This window comes from Carcharodon carcharias (genome assembly GCF_017639515.1).
Source record: "Carcharodon carcharias isolate sCarCar2 chromosome 18 unlocalized genomic scaffold, sCarCar2.pri SUPER_18_unloc_1, whole genome shotgun sequence".
NCBI classification, from domain to species: Eukaryota; Metazoa; Chordata; class Chondrichthyes; order Lamniformes; family Lamnidae; genus Carcharodon; species Carcharodon carcharias.
Genome location: NW_024470559.1, coordinates 433,276 through 443,621, shown reverse-complemented (window position 1 = coordinate 443,621; position 10,346 = coordinate 433,276).

Genomic DNA, 10,346 nt, shown 5'->3' with positions numbered 1-10,346 from the left:
AAGTCAAGGTTCATGACCACTGATTTGGTAGATTTGCATAAGGTGTAAGCACTTCACCCTGTAACACAGATATAATGACTCAGTGTAAATTCCCTCCAATATTAGTTGGGCTTTAGAATGAACTTGGCGTTGTTTAACATATATCTGACCCTCCCTTCGTTGAAGAACCAATCCCACATATAAATACAGTGCTCAGCATGATCAAATTGCATGCCAAATATTTAATTGTTGAAGGTAAATTTGTATACTGACGAAATCGCTTGTTACAGAGCAGGCTGTGAAAGATATGGAGAAAAGAAGCACAGAGGTTGACCAGAGCGAAACCCATTGAACGCATGTGATCATCAGGATATATGACATCGACGGAGGATTATCTCATTTAGTCATCTTAGCTTGCAGCCCCATTCAATTCAGTTGCATCCAATATTTTACTTTTCATCAGAAGCTAATAGCCTCCATATGGCCTTTCAGCCCAATCACATGAAAATGTTTGATTAAATCATGCCCTGCTATCTGTGGCAGAAAATTACAAAGCATCACAAATATTTGAGTGAAAGAAAATGTTCACATCTTACTAATAAATTGCTGTTCCTTGTCCTGTAACGCCAAGGTTTAGATAATCCTACAAATATGTATACATAAGTGAGCAGATATGTATCCCTGTAAGATTAAATATAACAAAACGATGCTTGAATGGAAGTGGGTAAGATGATCAGGCAGATATAAGGCTGAGGTTCAAAGCAAAAGGAAACTTCCCTCAAATTATAATGACAGAAAAAAATATATACTTCCGGGGAAGTAAAAGCTGGGGTTATCACGTGAAACATTTTTAATGTGTTTTCTGTGCTTGTGTGAAGTTAAATGATTCAAGATTAATCTTGTCTTAGAAGGTCTGCCCGGAGAAAGAGGGACAGAGAGAAAAAGAGAGACTGAGAGAGAGAGAGAGAGAGAGAGATAGAGATCTGGTTTTCGGCATCATCTCCTTTATTGTCATTGTACAATGCAGGCTTAATGCTTTAAAATTATTTGTCCTGTTGCATTCATTTATCCAGTGTGTTTCATAAATGACAATATTTGTTCTTACTTTAGTTGAACCTTTTTCACCTCGATACTACTGATCACATTTAAAGTACTTTCAATGTTGTTTGTCAATATTCCATTACAGTTAAATAACACAAAATACATTCCAGTTGCCAGAATACGAGTTCCCCCGCCCCACTCCACCCCTTCCCCAAACTGAATCTATTATTTTTCTTTGGATTTCCTTGTTCCTATTTTTTCCCGAATCCTTGTCAGAACGAACTATGAATATCTGACAGATGGTGTCCCATGTACATATTAAAAAAAATGTTCCTTTCTCCTGTAGTTTATGTTCGAAGTCTAATTTCGTCAGTACAATTTTGGTGGGTTTCATAATAAGTGGATAAGGATTGTGCCCTCTAACTTACATATAATCACCTTGCAGATTCCGCCCATTTCCCAACCGCCTCTTGCCAGGTTAATTGTGGAAGATGAAAACCAACATGACAAGGATCCTATGAATGTTATTCTTTGCATAGCTCTGCTAACCTGTTCCTTTCGAATCCCCTGTCACTATGTGATGGTTCCTAGAAAAAGCCTGTTTCATGTTATTTTACCTCCCTATGATGCTGCCTTCCCCGAAGCATTAGTTCTCCCTATCTAGTTATGAGAAGTTGATCAGCAGCAATTGTCAACAGTTAATTCAAATATGTTAGGCAAATTTTGATGTCGATGAAACAGTTTCAGTTACAAAGACAGACTGTCAGCAATAAGGGAAGAAATGAAGCAGATAGATTTAAAGAGAAAATATCAGAAATACAAGCAGCGTTATGCAATTTGGCCCTTCGATGTTGCAGTGCCAATTATATAATAAGGTTGACATATATTGATCAATCACTTCCTGCAGAACCTTTACGGGATTCTTAGTCCAAAACCTCGCAATTTCAGTCCACAATATGCACAAACTGAACAACCACAGCACTTTGTGATGGGGAATTTCAGAGATGACAAACCTTTGTCTGAATATATTGCTCCAAATATTAACCCTCGGTAATGGAGCCTAATTCTCAGACAGTGTGACCTCATTTTCGAGCCCAAGCAGGCTAGTGTAGGTAAACGGTTGAATATATTCACTTCAAATGAAATGGGATTTAAATTGTTCTGGACTCTTTCTGAGAGAAGGGAGAGGCAGATCTGCAGCAGAATTTAAATACAAACATAAACATCCCTCAGATTTACAGGAATATCTTGCAAGTAAAAGCCATTTTCGCACATCCAAGACAGATTTTTTTTTAACTGGGGCTGTAGAAGTGGAGATATGGTCTTACAGGGACGTGGACACAGAGACGGTGGCATATCAGTATTGTCACTGGACTAGTAATACAGGTGGCCAGGGCTCAGGTTTCACCACGGTAGCTGTTGGAATCTGTAATTCATTTGATAATCAGGGACTGGGAAGCCATTCTCATTATTGGCTGCAATGAAACGTTTGTCGCCAAAATTCTATGGGTTTCAATCATGTCCTTTAGGAAAGGAAACCTGCCATCCGTTCGTGGCATGGCCTACATTTGACTCTAGATCCACAACAAGTTGGTTGAACCTTAATTACCCTCTGAAATAATCAAGCAAGCCACTCAGGTGAAAGGCAATTAAGCATGGGCAACAAATGCTGGTCTTGCGAAACGCACCTAGAAACAACTAATATAAACCAACTAAGATAAAGTTCCCTGGCCCCTACCGCTTCCTCTTCACCATGGACGTCCAATCCCCCTACACCTCCATCCCCCACCAGGATGGTCTGAGGGCCCTTAGCTTCTTCCTCGAACAGAGGCCCGAACAATCCCCATCCACCACTACTCTCCTCCGTCTGGCTGAACTTGTTCTCACACTGAACAATTTATCCTTCAACTCCTCTCACTTCCTCCAAATAAAAGGTGTGGCTATGGGTACCCGCATGGGCCCCAGCTATGCCTGTCTCTTTATGGGGTATGTGGAACATTCCTTGTTGCAGTCCTACTCCGGCCCACTTCCACAACTCTTTCCCGGTACATCGATGATTACTTCAGTGCCGCTTCATGCTCTCGTCAGGACTTGGAAAAAATTATTAATTTTGCTTCCAATCTCCACCCCTCCATCATTTTCACGTGGTCCATCTCTGACACTTCCCTTCCCTTCCTTGAACTCTCTGTCTCAATCTCCGGTGATAGACTGTCCACCAGTATCCATTACAAACCCACCGACTCCCACAGCTATCTCGACTACAGCTCCTCACACCCCGCTTCCTGTAAGGACTCCATCCCATTCTCTCAGTTCCTTCGCCTCCGTCGCATCTGTTCCGATGATGCTACATTCAAAAACAGTTGCTCTGACTTGTCCTCCTTCTTCCTTAACCGAGGTTTTCCACCCACGGTCGTTGACAGTGCCCTCAACCGTGCCCGGCCCATCTCCCGTGCATCCGCCCTCATGCCTTCTCCTCCCTCCCAGAAACATGATAGGGTCCCCCTTGTCCTCACTTATCACCCCACCAGCCTCCGCATTCAAAGGATCATCCTCCGCCATTTCCGCCAACTCCAGCATGATGCCACCACCAAACACATCTTCCCTTCACCCCCCTTATCGGCATTCCGTAGGGATCGCTCCCTCCGGGACACCCTGGTCCACTCCTCCATCACCCCCTACTCCTCAACTCCCTCCTATGGCACAACCCCATGCCCACGCAAAAGATGCAACACCTCCCCCTTCACTTCCTCTCTCCTCACCGTCCAAGGACCCAAACGCTCCTTTCAAGTGAAGCAACATTTCACTTGCATTTCCCCCAACTTACTCTACTGCATTCGTTGTTCCCAATGTGGTCTCCTCTACATTGGAGAGACCAAATGTAAACTGGGCGACCGCTTTGCCGAACACCTGCGGTCTGTCCGCAAGAATGACCCAAACCTCCCTGTCGCTTGCCATTTCAACACTCCGCCCTGCTCTCTTCCCCACATGTCTGTCCTTGGCTTGCTGCATTGTTCCAGTGAAGTCCAACGCAAACTGGAGGAACAACACCTCATCTTCCGACTAGGGACTTTACAGCCTTCCGGACTGAATATTGAATTCAACAGTTTTAGGTCGTGACCTCCCTCCCAGATCCCCACCCCCTTTCTGTTTCACCCTTCCCTTTTTTTCCAATAAATTATAAAGATTTTCCTTTTCCCACCTATTTCCATTATAAAAAAAAACACTAGAGCTATACCTTGAGTGCACTACCATCCATTCTTAATTAGCACATTCGTTTAGATAATATCACCAACTTAACTTTAACACCTATGTGTTCTATTGTACTATTGTCGTTGACATCTTTTGATGATCTGCTTCTCTCACTGCTTGTTTGTCCCTACAACCACACCGCGCCCCCTCCACCTCTCTGTCTCTCTGTCTCTCCGCCCCCCACCCACACACCTTAAACCAGCTTATATTTCAGCTCTTTCCTGGACTCGAACTCAAGTTCTGCCGAAGGGTCATGAGGACTCAAAACGTCAAATCTTTTCTTCTCCGCCGATGCTGCCAGACCTGCTGAGTTTTTCCAGGTAATTCTGTTTTTGTTTAAGATAAACCAATAAGTTCTTGTACAGGATTTAGAACGTTGATACAGGTAGATGAAGAGGGGAAGAAATTAAGCAGCAAATGAAGATGACACATACTGAAGAACATAATTGGGACAGCGAGAGAGGGAGACAAGGACGGAGAGGGTTTGGATCGTCCAAAAGATAGAATGAGATTTATGTTGCGGCTGTAATAGTGTAATGTTAAATTGATTGCTAAAAATGAGGCAAAATAACGTCAGTTATTTTTCCCATTTAATGTCATTATCGGCGTTTATCTTGTCTGTCCATTACTGAACCTGAATTATTGCTGATTCCATTTTGATAACAGCTTCTCTGTGGCATGTTTTCCCATTATTTTGTAATATTAGGCGAAAAGTAAAGTTTATAGTTCTTCCTTGCCTTCCAAAGTTTTAGATCTGACATTGATTGTACAGGCTTCTGGTTCCTCTTTGTTGTATTATTCTTTCTGTTCATTGTACATTTCTCTTTCCTTTAAATTCTGTTGAAAGCTGTTCCTTTTGCTCATTGTGCTTTATTGTGATTGGCTTGTTCTTACTTTTCTTCAGCAATGTATTGCTCTGAAGGCTAGTGTGCAAATTTGAAAATAATGCACGTTGTAAAACAGGAAACTTGGGCAAATCCTGGCTTACTAGGGCAATTAGGGTTAGGATTAGATGCAAGGAATGGGTATACAAATTGAAGGGGAAGAAACAACAGACCTGAGGAATGGTGAAAGTTTATAATTCAGAAAAAGAGGACCAAGGGTTTGATCATGAAGGGGAAAATTGAATCTGAGAGTAAGCTCGCAGGGAAAACATAAGGTGACTGTATATTTTTTTATCGGTGTGTGAAGTGAAGAAGATTGGTGAACACAAATGTACATCCCTTACAGTCAGAAACACGGGAATCTACGAAGGGGAACACAGAAATTACTGAACAACTAAATATATACTTTGGCTCTGTCTTTACAAATGAGGACACAAATGAAACACCAGAAATGTTGGGGAACACGGGGTTAGTGAGAGCGAGGAAGTGAAAAAAAAATCAGTATTAGTAGAGAAATTGTGTTGGGGAGACTGATGGAATTGATGGCCAATAAATCCCGACGGCGTTATAATCTACACCCCAGAGTACTTAAGGAAGTGGCGCTAAAGATAATGGTTGCATGGGTGGTCATCTTCCGAGATCCTATAGAGTCGGGGACAGTTCCAACACAATGGAGGTTAGCTAATGCAACACAACTATTTAAAAACGCAGGTAGAGTGAAAACTGTGAATTATGGATCAGGCAGCCTGACGAAGGTAGTGGGGAAAATTAAAGAGTTAATTATGAAAGATTTGATAATTGAGCAGTGTGAAAAAAAGTGGCAGAATCGGACAGACTCAGCATGGTTTTACGAAAAGCAAATCATGCTTAAGAAGTCTGCTGGAAGTTTTCTAGGTTGTAACTGGTAGAATTGATGAGGGAGAGCCAGTTGACGTGGTTTACTTTGACATTCAGCAAGCTTTCGACAAAGTCCCACATCAGAGATTGGCACGTAAAATTAAAACAAATGAGATTGGGTGTAATGCATTCAGCTGTATAGAAAACTCGTTGGCAGACAGTAAACAAAGAGTAGGAATAAGTGGGTTTCATTTATGAATGGCAGGCTTTGATTAGTAGGGTACCGCAGGGATCAGAGATAGGTCCCCAGCTTGTCACAATTTTTAATCATGATTTTGATGAGGGAACTAAATGCAATATCTCCAAATTTATAGTTGTCACAAAACTGAGTGGGAGGGTGAGCTCTGGGGAGGATGCAGAGATGTGGCAGTGTGATTTGGAGACGCTCAGTGTAATTGCAAATACTTGGCAGATGCAGTATAATGCGGATAAATGTGAGCTTATCCACTTTCTTAGCAAAAACAGGAAGGAAGATTATTATCTGAATGGCTATAAATTGAGAGAGGTGAAAGTGCTATGAGACCTGGATATCCAGTACACCAGCCTCGTACAGCAGGTGGTAAAGAATGCTAATGGTGTGATGTCCATCACAGAGAGAAAGGTACCGTGGATAGTAGCGGGGATGTCATGCTGCAATTTTACAGGACCTTGGTGAGACCACATCTGGAATATTGTGTGCAGTTGTAGTCTCCTTATCTGGGGAAGGATGCTCTTTCTGTAGATGGAGTGCGGAGAATGTTTACCAGATTGATTCCCAGGTTGGCGGGACTCAAAAATGAGGAGAGTTTGAGTCGGTGAGGATTTTATTCACTAAATTTCAGAATAATGAGGGGGAAGCTCTTAGAAACCTGGAAAGTTCTAACAGGACGAAAGAGTGAAAATGCAGGAATGATGTTCCCGATGGTGGGGAACTCCACAACTAGGGGTCAAAACCTGAGTGTACGAGGTTGAGAAATTCGGACTGAAATGAGAAGACATTTCTTCACCCAGATAATGTAGGCCTGTGGATTTAGCTACTACAGAAAATTGTTGAGTCAAAGGCAAAGGCATTTTTTTGTTTTCAAGAGGGAGTTGAAGCTAGCTCTTGGGGCGAAAGGGATGAAAGGATATGGCGAGAAAGCGGGAGCAACCTATTGATTGATCAGCATTATCATAATGAATGGCTGATCAGGCTCGAAGGGCCGAATGGCCTTTTCCCGTTACTATTTTCTATATATACGTTTCTATCTGTTAGTCTATCACTTTGCCTCTCATTTCATTATTTCATTTTCCTTCCCGAGATCCACTTTCATTCCCAGAATATCAGCTGCTTTCTAGCTATAAATTTTATCTTTGCCATACTTACATCTTTTCAATGCAACATCCATGAAGTTTGTGATAAGCAGATCAGCATATGTAAGAAAATTGGCAGGAATGTTGAATGTGTCTGAGGTAAATTCCACTCTGATAAACAAGGGATAAATCTGTGAATGAGAAGGGCAAATGATATTGGAAGGATTTTCAAAGATAATTTAATTGATCACAGACCCCAAATTATATTAAAACCTAAAACACACCTAGTTTCCAAAATGACATACAAGAACAAGCAGGGGTTCAAAAAAATATGAAAGCAGAATAAAATAATTACGTAAATAAATGCAGAGAGAACAGATCCTGGGGGCATATACAAAGAGTATCAAATGGTGAGAGAACAGAAAGGAAGAATTTTAAAAAGAGAAATATTTAAAGAAACGTGCAGTTAATACCAAAATCACCATGCGATATTTTGTAACTCGCTGAAAGATAAGGGAGGATCAGTTGAAGATGTGTATTTCAATTTTCAGAAAGCTTTTGATGAAGCTCCAACTAAACGGTTAGTGTGCAAAATTTAAGCAGATGTGGTTGGGAGTAGTAAAGCTCAGGAGGGTGTGAAGAGGCTTCAAGAGGTTTTAGACAGGTGATCGATGTGCGAAATTGATGGCATGTAATCCATCGAGCTTCAACCGCTTTCAGTATATTCATTGCAGATTTACGACATTAAACTTCGATTTCACACCCAGGCCCCATAGCCCCTTGATTCTCTGAAAGAGCAAAGACCTTCTATATCTGTCCCTTGAATGTGTAACGCGATGGAGCAGACAAAGTATACTGGCCTCGGGAATTCCCCTTATCCACAAACGCGTGAATGCAGAAATGTCAGCTCAGCTCAGCGCAAAATGATGAACCTCTTATGCTGTGACTGTGCCCAAAAGCTCTAGGTTCCCATTGAGGCTGGCAGGACTCCCACTGTTTACTCTTCATAATCGCTGCATAAGCCGTGCATGTTTCACTTAGATCACCCCTCCTATTTCTATAATGCAGAGAGGACAAATTTTAGTCACTTTTTCTTTGCTCGAGAATACTTTCTTCCCAGGAACCAATCGAGGGAAGCTTTGCAGTAGCACTTCCCAGCTAACCATGCTTCTACTTATAAAGGAGATCAAAGTCACACAAACGTCTCAAGAACAAGCCTCAAAAAAGCCTTAAATAGTGGATAGGTGGCACATGTCGTTTGCCTTCCCAGTGGCTTTCTTCAGCTCTGTGCAAACATTCTGCGTTCCATGTTCCTGTGTTTGTAAACTAAAATTCTTCTGAAGATCAAAATTCAGACAATTAAAAACTTGAAACATCTGCTGTTTTGTAAATTTAGTAACAACGTTTATAAATTCATGCTATCAGACTGCGACTGACCTCTTCATTCCTCCTCAATTAATATGGGCTTATCACTTTGCAGCCTATTGGTGCCCTCACGGTGGTTTCTCTCTACACCAAATGTGAATATAGATCATCGTTAATACAGTTTGTAAACAGTGAAATCGCCAGCAATGCGGTGCTTCTCGATTCCCAGCCTGACAAGTTGAAAATGCCCCAACTGTTCCATTTCCCTGCTCCTTCAATAACACCCTGACCGCATCACTCTGCGCGTTACGCATTTCCGCGGCACCACACAGTCCAGACAGCATCATTTAGACAGAGAGAGTGGCAGGCTGTGGAAAAATGAACTAAAAACACAGAGAAGGTTCGCAGAGCTAAAGGCTTGGTAGACGTGTTCATATGAAGGTCAATTGTCGGAGTTAGGGAAGTTTACTTGTTCCTGGTAGTTTATTTACCCACTCACTTTAAAAATTCCTGATCTTTTAACTCAGCTCCATTTCTAAGAACTTCCCAACATCTTTCATCCAACTTGCAGGCAGAGAAATTCAAAGATTCATAATCCTTTGCTTGAAGAAAATTATTCATATATTACACCTAAATCACTGACAGGTATTCCGTGACTACAGGTTGTCTATTATCCAGCCAGCAGATGCATTCGTGCAAGATCAAATTTTAAATAATGATTTTAGGGAAGGTGGTTGGTTAAATGGGGTTGCATATCTGAGGCAGAGGTTAAATGCACATCGTCAACATTCCTCTTCTTTAATCGCAAAATCATGCACGAACCAATGTCACTGTTGCAGTCCGACTCATCCAGACAAAGTGATTTCTAAAAAGTGGTTGGAAAGCTGAGTTCATTATATTTAATATGCTTCGTGTGCTTTCTCAGTAACTCGGTAAACGGCAAACACGTTTATCTAAGAGCATGATGGTACAGAAAAAAGACTGACTGCGAAGAGAGAGTGGGAGAAAGAGAGGGTGGGGAGAGAGATGCATAGAATACATCTGCCAGACCACACAATTTAGTCTTTCCAATGCACTTAATTGTCGCTATCCTATTTTGATTTGTGTTTTTACGTGATATTTATGGGATTTATTTAATTTATTCCTTCATGATTTACTGCCGCAGCTCAAATTTTAAAAATGATCCCACACCTCTTGACTTGCTGTTTGCCATACTCTCTCTTACCGTCATTCTACTCACTGACTGATTATTACCTTCAGTTATATTGTTGTGGTTCTTTATTCAACTGGATGGCTTTTTTTTTGGTGACTATTTTGTTTCTTTTTTTATTGGGACATATTTGTCCCAATGCCTCTCTCCCTCCCTGCCTTCGTTCTTTCTAATACCTTTCAATATTTTTGCAAAACAAATAATTATGTTTGGTTTGAGGATCATGCCTCGAGTTTCAACTATCAATGTTTTCATATCTGCACTGGTTTGGTTTCAATGTCTAGACCCATAGCCACTGCTTTGGTGGAGTTGCTGTCCACTGGGTAAGCATCATGCCCTGTGCTCAGTAAAGGCCCCATTTCATTTTCCCCTTTCCCCAAATGCTCCGCCGCTGACTGATTGTTGTGTTTGAAATTTATATGGATGCTATCCACGATTAATACTTATTT